The sequence below is a fragment of the Macaca nemestrina genome, chromosome 3 (assembly GCF_043159975.1).
Source record: "Macaca nemestrina isolate mMacNem1 chromosome 3, mMacNem.hap1, whole genome shotgun sequence".
In the NCBI taxonomy this organism is placed as follows: Eukaryota; Metazoa; Chordata; class Mammalia; order Primates; family Cercopithecidae; genus Macaca; species Macaca nemestrina.
This window is the reverse complement of record NC_092127.1, coordinates 170,168,397-170,181,716: the sequence shown is the minus strand read 5'-3', so window position 1 is coordinate 170,181,716 and position 13,320 is coordinate 170,168,397. Positions and strand designations below refer to the sequence as shown.

Here is a 13,320-nt window from a genome sequence, read left to right as displayed (position 1 = left end):
AAATATGCAAAGAAGTAGCTGGTGGGGGTGGTGTCTAAAGCAGTACAATGAGGTGGGGAATTAGCCCTACCAGATATTCAAATACTTTACAGCGGCTACGTAAGTAGAAGAATATTGTATTTGGATGCGAGTAGACAGAAAGCACAACGGAATTCATTAGAATTTAGAAAGAGAAGGCTGCGTGTGGTGGCTCAGGCCTGTAATCCCAGCACTTTGGGAGGCCGAGGAGGGCGGATCATCAGGTCAGGAGATGGAGACCATCCTGGCTAACACCGTGAAACCTGTCTCTTCTTAAAAAAATACAAAAAACTAGCCGGGCGAGGTGGCGGGCGCCTGTACTCCTAGCTACTCAGGAGTCTGAGGCAGGAGAATGGCGTGAACCCGGGAGGCGGAGCTTGCAGTGAGCCGAGATCGCGCCACTGAACTCCAGCCTGGGTGACAGAGCAAGACTCCGTCTCAAAAAAAAAAAAAAAAAAAAAAAAAAAAGAATTTAGAAAGAGATTCAAGTATATTTAAAAATTAGTACTTGATACAAGTAGCATCTAACATTCAGAGAAAGGTAGATATTTATTATTTTATTTAGTAAGTGTTGCTGGGAAAACAGGATTACCATTTGAAAAATTAAAGCTAGATTTAGACTTCACATGGTGTGCACTAGAATAAATATCAAATGAATCAAATGTATAAATGTAAAAAACATGAAACCATATAAGTTTTAGAAAATATTGTTGGTCCGTTCATAATTTAGGATTAGGAAAAATCTTCCCAACTATTTTCCAAATTCTGGGGCAATAAAAACAATCAGAAATTCATATATTTAAGCAACAGTGACAACAACCACTACACCTTTTCATGGTTTAAGAAAAAGAACAGCAGTAAAATCAACTGACATAACATAAAATGGAAAAATAATATTAGTGACTTACCATAGGCCAAGAACTAATATTTCAAACATATAAAGAATTCCGAAGTATGAAAAAGAAAAACTCCAACAAAGTGAATGGGATAAGTAGGAAAGAGGAATCAAGGATTTTACATGCAAAAGAAATTCAAATGACTCTTAGCTATACGTAAATTACTCATCCAGATTCATAAAAAGAAAAATGCAAATTAATCTCCATTGAGACATAATATCTCAATTATTAGACTGTCAAAAATTCAAAGTAAATACTCTGTTGGCAAGACTATGTGGAACCAAAAAGGTGGGAATGAAAAAAAATAATATAGCACCTATGGAGAGGAATTTGGGAATATCTGGTTAAATTACTCATCCTTGGCCCAGGAATTCTACTTCAAGGAAACAATCTCAAAGATGCACTCGAAAAAATGTTAAATAACTCCACAAAGTTATACATTAAGACATCTTGCTAGCAAAAAGACTAGAGGTGATCTAAATCTTTATTAAAAGAAAATCATTGAATCACGATCGCCACACAGTGAAATATGCAGTTGCAAAAAGAAAGAGTTACAAATTATTCTTTGATATGGAAATCATTAGACACTGACGTTTTGGTCTGGTGCAATCACTAGGATACATCATTAAATGAAGAAAAGGAAACCAGAGAAAGTATAAACAGTATGGTTGTTTTTTGTTTGTTTTTTAAAAGCAAGCAAGTATGTTTACTTTTGCAGATAGAAACAATTTCAATCACCCAAATTTGGATATCAACACCATTCTGGAAGACCAATATCATGCAATCCCCACCCTTCCCAAAATACTCCATTGGCCGGAGGGATTGATCTCCACGTTAAATTGTCTTTGGAATCTCGGCCCAGTCATGACATCCCAGGACATCCCCAGAGGCACGAGTCCCGGAGTAATTTGGGGTATATGATCAACCCCACGTGGGTGTAGAGAGTCAGAACATCTAATAGGGGAGCAATAGGGATCATGGTACTGCTGGGACCCAGTCCCAGTCAACAGGAGAATCAGGAAATCTCAAGGAAGACATTTCAAAGTACAGTGCCCCCTGAAAAAATGATATATGTAGTAGGTTATGATATATAATGTAAATGTTATAGTTAAAAACATGAAAGATCATAAAGTCAAATATGCTTGAAATCACTACCAAGCCCCCTTGAAGAACCGCACTAATAGAGACTGCTATACATCTTGTTCATCTTACCTGAACTCTATCACAAGGGCTAGAGAATTCCTTCCTTTCTTAGATGTCAATAACTCCAAACCAATAAACCTGAACTGCAAGGGGTTGTGTCTCTTTCCCTGCTCTGAACTAATTTTCCTGACCAGCCTTTATAAAACAACATTCTCCCCAACCCTGGCCCACTGACAGTCCTTATTCCACCAAACCTCCTTTAGTACTTGTTATCACTTCAAATTGTGAAATACAATACACACTGAATCTGGGTAAAATATATGTATAATATGATAAATTATTATAAAGCAAAGACTTATGTAATCACCCCAGAAACTTCTGTTTCATCCTAGCCCTTATTACCATGTAACTTCAGTATTTTCTTTCTTTATATTCAGTTTCTTTCCTCAACTCTTACTGTAAAAAGTCATGAGAAGAGCACTTTCTGTTCTAATCATTCCTATATCCCCAACATAGAGAATAGAATTAGGCAGGCACTCAATTTTTCTGTGGAATAAATCAATGAATATATGTTACCATTTTTCCAATGAATGCTATTTTGTTGGGCATAAATATAATACAGGTACATTACAGTAGTTTTTATTTAATTTTGCAGTTTTCACTCAGCTTTCATGAAAAGCATAGCTGTTGAAGTATAGCAGCTAATGTGTGGGGTTCTGTATTAGAGCTCAACCAAAGAGGCAGAACCAGAAGAGCATTTGATAGATTGAGAAAGAGAAGGAGAGAGAGAAAGAAAAGGAGGAAGAAGGAGAAGAGGAGGAGGAGGACGAGAAAATATAGAGAGATTTTATTACAAGGAATGAAAGTTTGTAAGACATGGAAAAGGGAGCCTATGTGGCTGAGCTGAAGCTGTTTTCTGGCCACAGGCATTCAGAAGAGAAGATGCAGAGAAGAGAGAGCAATTATAGTCTCAGCTGCTATTTGAAGTTTTATTTGCCAGGAAAAACACAGTCCTTTTAAAAGGCTTGCCTGATTAGGTCAGGCTCCTCAAGGATGCTCTTCTTAGCTTAAGAAGTCAACTGACTAGGGACTTCAGTTACATCTGCAAGGTCCCCTTACAGCAGCAACTAGATTAGTGCTTGATTGAAGAATTGAAAGGCGGTGTGCAAATGTGGCAAAATGCCTGCTGGTTATTCACTCCATCCTCATAGTTTAGCTAGTCTAGCTGAGTTGACATATTATAAGCCATTACAGAAGCAGAAAGTTTTCATAAGTGACAAATTAATAATCACAATTTCATGCCAATCTGATAATAGGTCATTGAGGTCTTCCTGAATATGAGAGCATTGAGTTTACACTGACTGACAGTTTTAGCCAAAGATATGGAAGACTCTCCCAGTCTGGTTTCCTATGAAGCAATTTTGCAAATACACAAATTGCTGTTGCTACTTGGGTTTAATTGTTAGAATGAAACTAAATGAGGAACCCATTTTCAGGCTTCAGGATATCCTGAAAGGTGCCAAGCACTATAGAGTTTAGAGGGAGACCATTGGCCAGTCTAAATTAGATTGATACTAGTACTGTTAAACTAACTATGTAAAATTTATTCATAGAATCAAGATTTTTCAGTTTGATAACAAAGTACCATGAACTTGATGCGGACAGAATACTTAAAAAAAAAACAAAACAAAAAAACAGAGTTAAACCACATTTCATAAACATATTATTCTTAGTCTTTCTTCTGATATTGTCACTATAGTGACAATGTCAAGTGAAATCTGACAGGACACTTAAATGTCAAGTATATGCTTTTGATACTAAATTTCCTTAATGCTTTGGTTGCTGAATTGCATACTGTACTTGCATTGGTTTTCTGAAAGCTAAGCATTGCTGGCTTGCCCAAAATAACTTGCAGGCAGTTGACCAATTAAAGAGAAACCCGATGCGATGATTGCATGTAATGATGGTTTCATTGAAAACTCGATGGCTTAAGGAAGTCTGAATAGAATCAAATTACCTTCCTTGCTCAGTAACTTAGACAATTTTTTTTTTTTTCTCAGTAACACGAACCCTGGAGAAATTTGGTCATAAGAATTACTCAAGTGAGAGAAAAGTTGAAAATCAGCAATTCTGTGTAAAACTAGCTAGATTTTGTGACTCCTTTATAGGATAAGTAGCAAGTAAGACTCTAAAATGTAGTTATTTAGAGTCTGACTTTCAGAGGAATTCCTTTATTAGTGAACTCCTGTGCACCCAGCTTTCAGCTGAAAATGTCATTATTTTCAAAGGAGTACATAACATTGCATGCTTATCCTTTATCAGTGGTGATCTTCAGGGTGACTATACATTCTAGTACATAGCCAGGGGTCCATGACCAGAAGATACTTACAATGCTTAGTCAATAGGATTACAAGCTTTCAAGCACATATGTTCTCTTTGGTAGAAAGGGATTTTTTTTTTTCTTTTTTATGCTACTTGGGAAATACAAGGGGTCTTCAAAAAGTTTATGGAAAATGGAATTAAAACATAAAAATAAAAATATAAACTTTATTTCTCAACATAAATTTTACCAAGGTCAAGGCACTTTAGTAAGTATGATATCAGACATTTAGTCCATCCCTAAAAAAAAGGGGGGTCCTTGGAATTTAACGATGTTAATACAATCTTTTTTCATTATTAACTAAAGAAAGCTAGGTGCCTTTTAAATATCTTTTAAGATTGGGAAATAAAAAGAGTCGGAAAGAGCCAAATCATGTCTGCAATATGGGTGACTAATGATTTCCCATTGAAATTCTGGCTAAATTACTTTTGTTTGATGCGAAGAATGAGCAGGTGCATTGTTGTGGTGGAGAAAGACTCTCTGGTGAAGATTTTCTGGGTGTTTTCTTGCTAAAGCTTTGGTTAGCTCTCATAATAAGCAGATGTTACCATTCTTTGGCTCTTCAGAAACTCAACAAGCAAAATGTCCTGAGCATCCCAAAAAACTGTTGCCATGCCCCTTGCTTATGACTAGTTAATGTTTCCTTTGACTGAATCACTTCCATCTCTTGGTAGCCATTGTTTTGATTGTGCTTTGTCTTTCGAATCATACTGGTAAAGGCATGCTTCATTTATCGTTATTATTCTTTGAAGAAATTCTTCAGGATCTTGATTCTGCTTGTTTAAAATTTGTATTGAAAGCTCTCCTCTTGTCTGCAGCTTATCTGGGTGCAACAGTTTTGGCACCCATTGAGTGGAGAGCTCACTTTGCTTAGCTTTAATTTTTCGGTCAGAATTGTGGAAGCTGAACCTTTTTTTTGTGGTTGTTGGAGACGTTGACTCATTCTATCATTCTATCACCCAGGCTGGAGTGCAGTGGTGCAATCAAGTCTCACTGCAGCCTTGACCTCTGGAGTTCAAGTGGTCCTCCCACCTCGACTTCCCTCCTGAGTAGCTGGAACTTGGTACAAGGTACCATGCCTGGTTAATTTTAATTTTTATTTTTTTCAAAACAGAGTTCAGGAGGCAGGGCCAAGATGGCCAACTAGAAGCAGTGGTGATTGGAGACTCCCACTGAAAAGAACCATAATTAGCATGTGAACCCTGTACCAGCAAGCAAGGTATCCAAGTTCTCTCATCAGAACTGACTAGGCAGCTGGCGTGATCCACAGTCAAGAATGAAGAGCAGTGTGGTGCAGCAGCCCACCTGAGAGTCACATGGGACAGGGGAGCTCCCACTCCCCAGCCAAGGGAGGTGGTGAGTGAGTGTGCTACCCAGCTGGGGAAACGGTGCCTTTTCCACAGAACTGTGCAGCCCATGGATCATGGATCAGAAGATCCCTCTCATGAACCCACACAACCGGGGCCTAGGGTCTTAACCCCAGAGCTGCGCAGATTATCAACAGCTTCTCAGCTAGAATCTGCTTAACTCTGCTGAGTTCCCTGGGGGAGAGGTGACCAGAACAACAGCTACGCCTGCCTGCTGTCTAAGCCCTTTGAACTCCTTGAGGGAGGGCCAACAGCCAGGACTGGGACTCATAACTGCCTAACATGCTAATTTCCCAGTGGTGGGAAGGTTGGCATCCATCTCTATAGCTCCAGGCCATATTTTTCCCATGCTGGAGCCAAGGAGGCAGGTGTCCCTCACATCCCAACATGTTGGCTGTGGCAGACTGCTGCCAGAGCATCCCTTCAGGCCTGACCCTAACCCATCCTTCCTCACTGGGTGGAGTCTCCCTGCAGGAATTCCAACAACTCCAACCAGAGGCTCAGGGACAGAATCCTGATCTCCCTGGTCCTGAGCTCCTAGGGGGAAGGGTGGCCGCAGTCTCTGGAGACAAGGAGACTTAGCCTTTCCTCCTGGTAGTTCTGAGGAATCTGGGCAGCCCAGATGAGTGGGTTTACCCCCAGTGAAGCACACCCCCTCCACCAAGGGACAGTCAACGTGCTTTGTTAAGTTGGTCCTGCTCCCTGTGCCACCCAACTGGGTGAGACCCTCCAACAGGGGTTGCCAGACACCCTATATAAGAGCGATTCTACTGGCATCAGATTGGCGCCCCTCAAGGTCAGAGATCCCAGAATAAGGAGCAGACACCCATCTTTGCTGTTCTCCATCCTCCTTGAGTGACATCTCCAGGTGTGGGAGCAAATCAGATTAATAGGGTCTGAAGTGATCCCCAGCAAATCGCAGTAGCCCTACAGAGGTGGGACCTGATCATGGAAAGAAAAGTAAATGGAAAGCAACAACAAAAGCATCAACAACAAATAAGTCCCCACAGAAACCCCATCCAAAGGTCAGCATCCTCAAAGATTGAAACTAGACAAACTCATGAAGATGAGGAAGAATCAAAGAAAAAAATGCTGAAAACCCAAAAGGCTAGAATGCCTCTTCTCCTCCAGATGATCGTAATACCTCTCCAGCAAGGGCGCAGAAGTGGACCAAGGATGAGATGGACAAATTGACAGAAGTAGGCTTCAGATGATGGTAATAAAAAACTGTGCTGAGCTAAAGAAGCATGTTCTAAACCAATGCAAAGAAGCTAAGAATGTTGATAAGAGGCTAGAGGAGCTGCTAACTAGAATAACCAGTTTAGAGAGGAATATAAATGACCCTATGGAGCTGAACAACATAGGACAACTTTGTGAAGCATACAAAAGTATCAATAGCTGAACTGACCATTCATAAGAAAGGATATCAGAGTTTGAAGACTACCTTGCTGAAATAAGGCATGCAGACAAGATTAGAGAAAAAAAAAGAATGAAAAGGAATGAACAAAGCCTCCAAGAAATATGGGACTATGTAAAAATACCAAATCTATGATTGTTTGGAGTACCTGAAGGAGATGGGGAGAATGGAAACAAACTGGAAAACATACTTTAGGATATTATCCAGGAGAACTTACCCCCAGCCTAGCAAGACAGGCCAACATGCACATTCAGGAAATACAGAGAACGCCACTAAGATACTCCATGAGAAGATCAACCCCAAGACACATAATCATCCGATTGTCCAAGGTTGAAATGAAGAAAAAAATGTTAAGGGCAGCCAGAGAGACAGGCCAGGTCACCTACAAAGGGAAACCCATCAGACTAACAGTGGACCTCTCAGCAGAAATCCTACAATCCATAAGAGATTGGGGGCCAATATTTAACATTCTTAAAGAAAAGAATTTTCAACCCAGAATTTCATATCCAGCCAAATTAAGCTTCATAGGTGAAGGAGAAAAAATATCCTTTCCAGACAAGCAAATAATAAAGGATTTCATCACCACCAGGCCTGCCTTGCAAGAGCTCCTGAAGGAAGCACTAAATATGGAAAGGAAAAACCATTACTAGCCACTGAAAAAACACACCAAAATATAAAGACTAATGACACTATGAAGACACTGCATCAACCAGTGTGCAAAATAGCCAGATAACATCATTATGACAGGATGAAGTTCACAAATAACAATACTAACCTTAAATGTAAGTGGGCTAAATGCCCCAAATAAAAGACACAGACTGGCAAATTGAATAAAGAGTCAAGACCCATCAGTGTGCTGTATTCAGGAGACTCATCTTATGTGCAAAGACTAACATAGGCTCAAAATAAAGGGATGGAGGAAAAATTACCAAGCAAATGGAAAGCAAAAAAAAAAAAAAAAAAAAAAAGGCAGGGATTGAAATCCTAGTCTCTGACAAAACAGACTTGAAACCACAAAGATCAAAAAAGACAAAGAAGGACCTTACATAGTGGTAAAGGGAACAATTCAAAAAGAAGAACTAACTATTCTAAATATATATATGCACCCAATACAGGATCAACTAGATTAATAAAACAAATTCTTAGAGACCTACAAAGAGACTTAGATGCCCATACAATAATAGTGGGAGACTTTAACACCCCACTGTCAATATTAGACAGACTGAAAAGACAGAAAATTAACAAGGGTATTCAGGACTTAAGCTTAGCTCTGGATCAAGTGGAACTAATAGACATCTACAGAACCCTCCACACCAAATCAACAGAATGTACATTCTTCTCAATGTCACGTGGCACTTATTCTGAAATCAACCACATAATTGGAAGCAAAACACTCCTCAGCAAATTGAAAAGAACTGAAATCATAACAAATAGTCTCTCAGACCACAGTGCAATCAAATTAGAACTAAGACTTAAGAAAGTTGCTCAAAACCACACAATTACATGGAAATTGAACAACCTGCTCCTGAAGACTCCTGGGTAAATAATGAAATTAAGGCAGAAATAAAGAAGTTCTTTGAAACCAATGAGAACAAAGACACAGTGTACTAGAATCTCTGGGACACAGCTAAAGTAGTGTTAGGAGGGAAATTTATAGCACTAAATGCCTACATCAGAAAGCTTGAAAGATCTCAAATTGGCACCCTAACATCACAGTCAAAAGAGCTAGAGAAGCAAGAGCAAACTAATCCAAAAACTAGCAGAAGACAAGAAATAACTAAGATCAGAGCAAAATTGAAGGAGATAGATACATGAAAAACCCACCAAAAAATCAATGAATCCAGGAGCTGGTTTTTTGAAAAAATTTAAAAAATAGACCACTAGCTAGACTAATGAAGAAGAAAAGAGAGAGGAATCAAATAGACACAATTTATTGTGATATAGGGGCCATCACCACTGACCCCACAGAAATACAAACTACCATCAGAGAATACTATAAACAGCTCTATGCAAAGAAACTAGAAAATCTAGAAGAAATGGATACATTCCTGGACATATACACCCTCCCAAGACTAAAAACCAGGAAGAAGTCGAATCTTTGAATAAACCAATAACAAGGTCTGAAATCGAGGCAGTAGTTAATAGCCTACCAATCAAAAAAAGCCCAGGACCAGATGAATTCACAGCCAAATTCTACCAGAGGTACAAAGAGGAACTGGTAACATTCATTCTGAAACTATTCCAAATTATTGAAAAGGAGGGATTTCTCCCTAACTTATTTTATGAAGCCAGCATCATCCTGATACCAAAACCGGGAAGAGACACAACAAGAAAAGAAAACTTCAGGCCAATATCCCTGATGAACATTGATGTGAAAATCTGCAATAAAATACTGGCAAACTGAATCCAGCAGCACATCAAAAACTTCTCACCATGATCAAGTTGAATTCATCCCTGGGATGCAAGACTGGTTCAACATACACAAATCAATAAACATAATCCATTACATAAACAGAACCAATGACAAGAACCACATGATTATCTCAATAGATGCAGAAAAGGCCTTTGATAAAATCAAACAACACTTCATGTTAAAACTCTTAATAAACTGGGTATTGATGGAACATATCTCAAAATAATAAGAGTTGATTACGACAAACCCACAACCAATATCATATTGAAGGGGCAAAAGTTGGAAGCATTCCCTTTGAAAACCAGTACAAGACAAGTATGCTTTTTCTCACCATTCCTATTCAACATCGTATTAGAAGTTCTGGCCAGGACGACCAAGCAAGATAAAGAAATAAAGCATATTCAAATAGGAAGAGAGAAAGTCAAATTGTTTCTGTTTGTAAATTACATGATTCTATATTTAGAAAACTCCATCATCTCAAGCCAAAAACTCCTTAAGCTGATAAGCAATTTCAGCAAAGTCTCAGGATATAAAATCAATGTGCAAAAATTACAAGCATTGTTTACACCAACGATAGAGAGACAAATTATGAATGAACTCCCATTCACAATTGCTACAAAGGGAACAAAATACCTAGGAATACAGCTAACAAGGGATGTGAAGGACCTCTTCAAGGGAAACTACAAACCACTGCTTAAGGAAATAAGAGAGGACACAAACAAATAGAAAAACATTCCATCCTCAGTGATAGGAAAAATCAAATCATGAAAATGGCCATACTGCCCAAAGTAATTTATAGATTCAATACTATTCCTATCAAACTACCATTGACATTCTTCACAGAATTAGAAAAAATTACTTTAAATTTCACATGGAATCAAAGAAAACCCCGTATAGCTGAGACAATCCTATGTAAAAAGAACAAAGCTAGAGACATCACACTACCTAACTTCAAACTATACTACATGGCTACAGTAACCAAAACAGCATGGTACTGGTACCAAAACAGACGTGTAGACCAAGGGAACAGAACAGAGACCTCAAAAATAATGCCACACATCTATAAGCATCTGATCTTCGACAAACCTGACAAAAACTAGCAATGGGGAAAAGATATCCTATTCAGTAAATGGTGCTGGGAAAACTGGCTAGCCATATGTAGAAAGCTGAAACTGAATCCCTTCCTTACACCTTATACAAAAATTAATGCAAGATGGATTAAAGACTTAAATGTAAAACTCAAACCCATTAAAACCCTAGAAGAAAACCTAGGCAATACCATTCAGAACATAGGCATGGGCAAAGACTTGATGAAAATGCCAAAAGTAATTGCAGTAAAAACCAAAATTGACAAATGGGATCTAATTAAACTAAAGAGCTTCCACACAGCAAGAGAAACTATCATCAGAGTAAACAAGTAACCTACAGAATGGGAGAAATTTTTTGCAATTTACCCATCTGACAAATGCTTAGTATCCAGAACTTACATGGAACTTAACCAAATTTACAAGGAAAAAAAAAAAATAACATCAAAAATGTGGGCAAAGTATATGAACAGACACTTCTCAAAAGAAAACATTTACATGGCCAACAAACGTACAAAAAAGCTCAACATCACTGATCATTAGAAAAATGCATATCAAAACCACAATGAGATACCACCTCATGCCAGTCAGAATGGTAATTATTAAAATGTCAAGAAACAATAGGTGCTGGCAAGGCTGTGGAGAAATAGGAACGCCTTTTCAACCATTGTGGAAGACAATAATACAGTATGGCGATTCCTCACGGATCTAGAACCAGAAATACCATTTGACCCAACAATCCCACTACTGGGTTATACCCAAAGGAATATAAATCATTCCGCTATGAAGACATGAACATGTATGTTTATTGCAGCACTATTTACAATAGCAAAGTCATGGAACCAACTCAAATGCCCATCAATAATGAACTGGATAAAGAAAATGTGGTACATGGATGGGCGTGGTGGCTCTCGCCTATAATCCCAGCACTTTGGGAGGCCAAGGCAGGCACCTTGAGGTCAGGAGTTCGAGACCAGCCTGACCAACATGGAGAAACCCTGTCTCTATTAAAAATACAAAATTAGCCAGGCTTGGTGGCAGGTGCCTGTAATCCCAGCTACTTGGGAGACTGAGGCAGGAGAATCACTTGAACCCAGAAGGCAGAGATTGTGGTGAGCAGAGATGGCACCTTTGCACCCCAGCCTGGGCAACAAGAGCGAAACTAAGTCCCCCACCGAAAAAAAAAAATGAAAAAAGAAAAAAGAAAATGTGGTACATATACACCATGGAATACTATGCAGCCATAAAAAGGAATGAGATCATGTCCTTTGCAGGGACATGGATGAAGCTGGAAGCCGTCATCCTCAATGAACTAACACAAGAACAGAAAACCAAACACCACATGTTCTCACTCAGAAATGAGAGTTGAATAATGAGAGAACACATGGACACAGGGAGGGGAACAACTTACACCAGGGCCTGTTGGGGGGCCGGAGACAAGGGGAGGGAACTTAGATGATGGATCAACAGGTACAGCAAACCACCAAGGCACAACTATGCCTATGTAACAAACCTTCACGTTCTGCACATGTATCCTGAAGCTTAATGTAAAATAAAAAAAAAAAAAAACTAAATAAAAATAAAGAATAAGTTACATTTGAAAGTGGACATTTGCTACAGGAATAAACTAAAATTAGGGTCATTTATTAAAAAAGACATTTAAATTCAAATTAAAAACACTTTTCCTCTTAGGAAAAAACATTATTCTATAACTTCAAAGAAGATGTCATCATTTTTTGCATTTCTTTGCTATTTTTCTCCATATGTGAAATTATATCCATATAAATATGTATGTAAACTATTGGCATTTTTTCTATTTTGAAACTAATTTTATTAAATAAAATTGGGAAATTTGGAAAAGCATTAAAAAAAGAAAGAAAGAAAGAAAAAGAAAGAAAGAAAGAAAGAAAGAAAGAAAGAAAGAAAGAAAGAAAGAAAGAAAGAAAGAAAGAAAGGAAGAAAGAAAGAAAGAAAGAAAGAAAGAAAGAAAGAAAGAAAGAAAGAAAGAAAGAAAGAAAGAAAGAAAGAAAGAAAGAAACGAAGTCTTCTAAGTTGTCCAGGATGGTCTCAGACTCCTGGGCTCAAGTAATCCTCCTACCTCAGCCTCCTGAGTCGCTGGGACTGCAAACATGTTTAAGCTTTTAATTGTTAGTCCTCTTCGATTAGTGCATAAACAAGACGAATTGCTTCATCATAAATTGATGTGGACGATCTTCCACTGCAGGCTTCATCTTCAACATCTTGTCCCTTCTTAAAATGAGTTATTTATTTGTAAAATTGCTGATTTCTTTGGGGCATCATCCCCTCAAATTTATGTAAAACATCAATGATTTCACTATTCTTTCACCAAAGCTTCACCATAAACTTGATGTTTCTTCTCACTTCACTTTGAGCACAATCCATATTGCTCTGGTAGAGACTCTTTCAAACTGTTGTCTTAACCTTCTTGGTACCTCAAACTACATCCTACTCAGACATGTTATGACAAGTGAGTACAAGTTTATTTTGGTGCAAAAATGTCTGAAATCAATGCTTAGTTTTGTTACAATATACATTTTTTTCTGGGAACTTTTTGAAGACTCCTCATTTAAGCTCGACTTC

At 38.3% G+C, this 13,320-nt stretch overlaps 1 long non-coding RNA gene across 8 annotated transcripts in view; it reads left to right on the top strand.

The window, feature by feature from the left end:
- The window catches only part of LOC105487803 (uncharacterized), a 220,036-nt gene that overhangs the window by 20,158 nt on the left and 186,558 nt on the right, over nt 1-13,320 (top strand). The gene's annotated exons all lie outside the window — the stretch shown is intronic.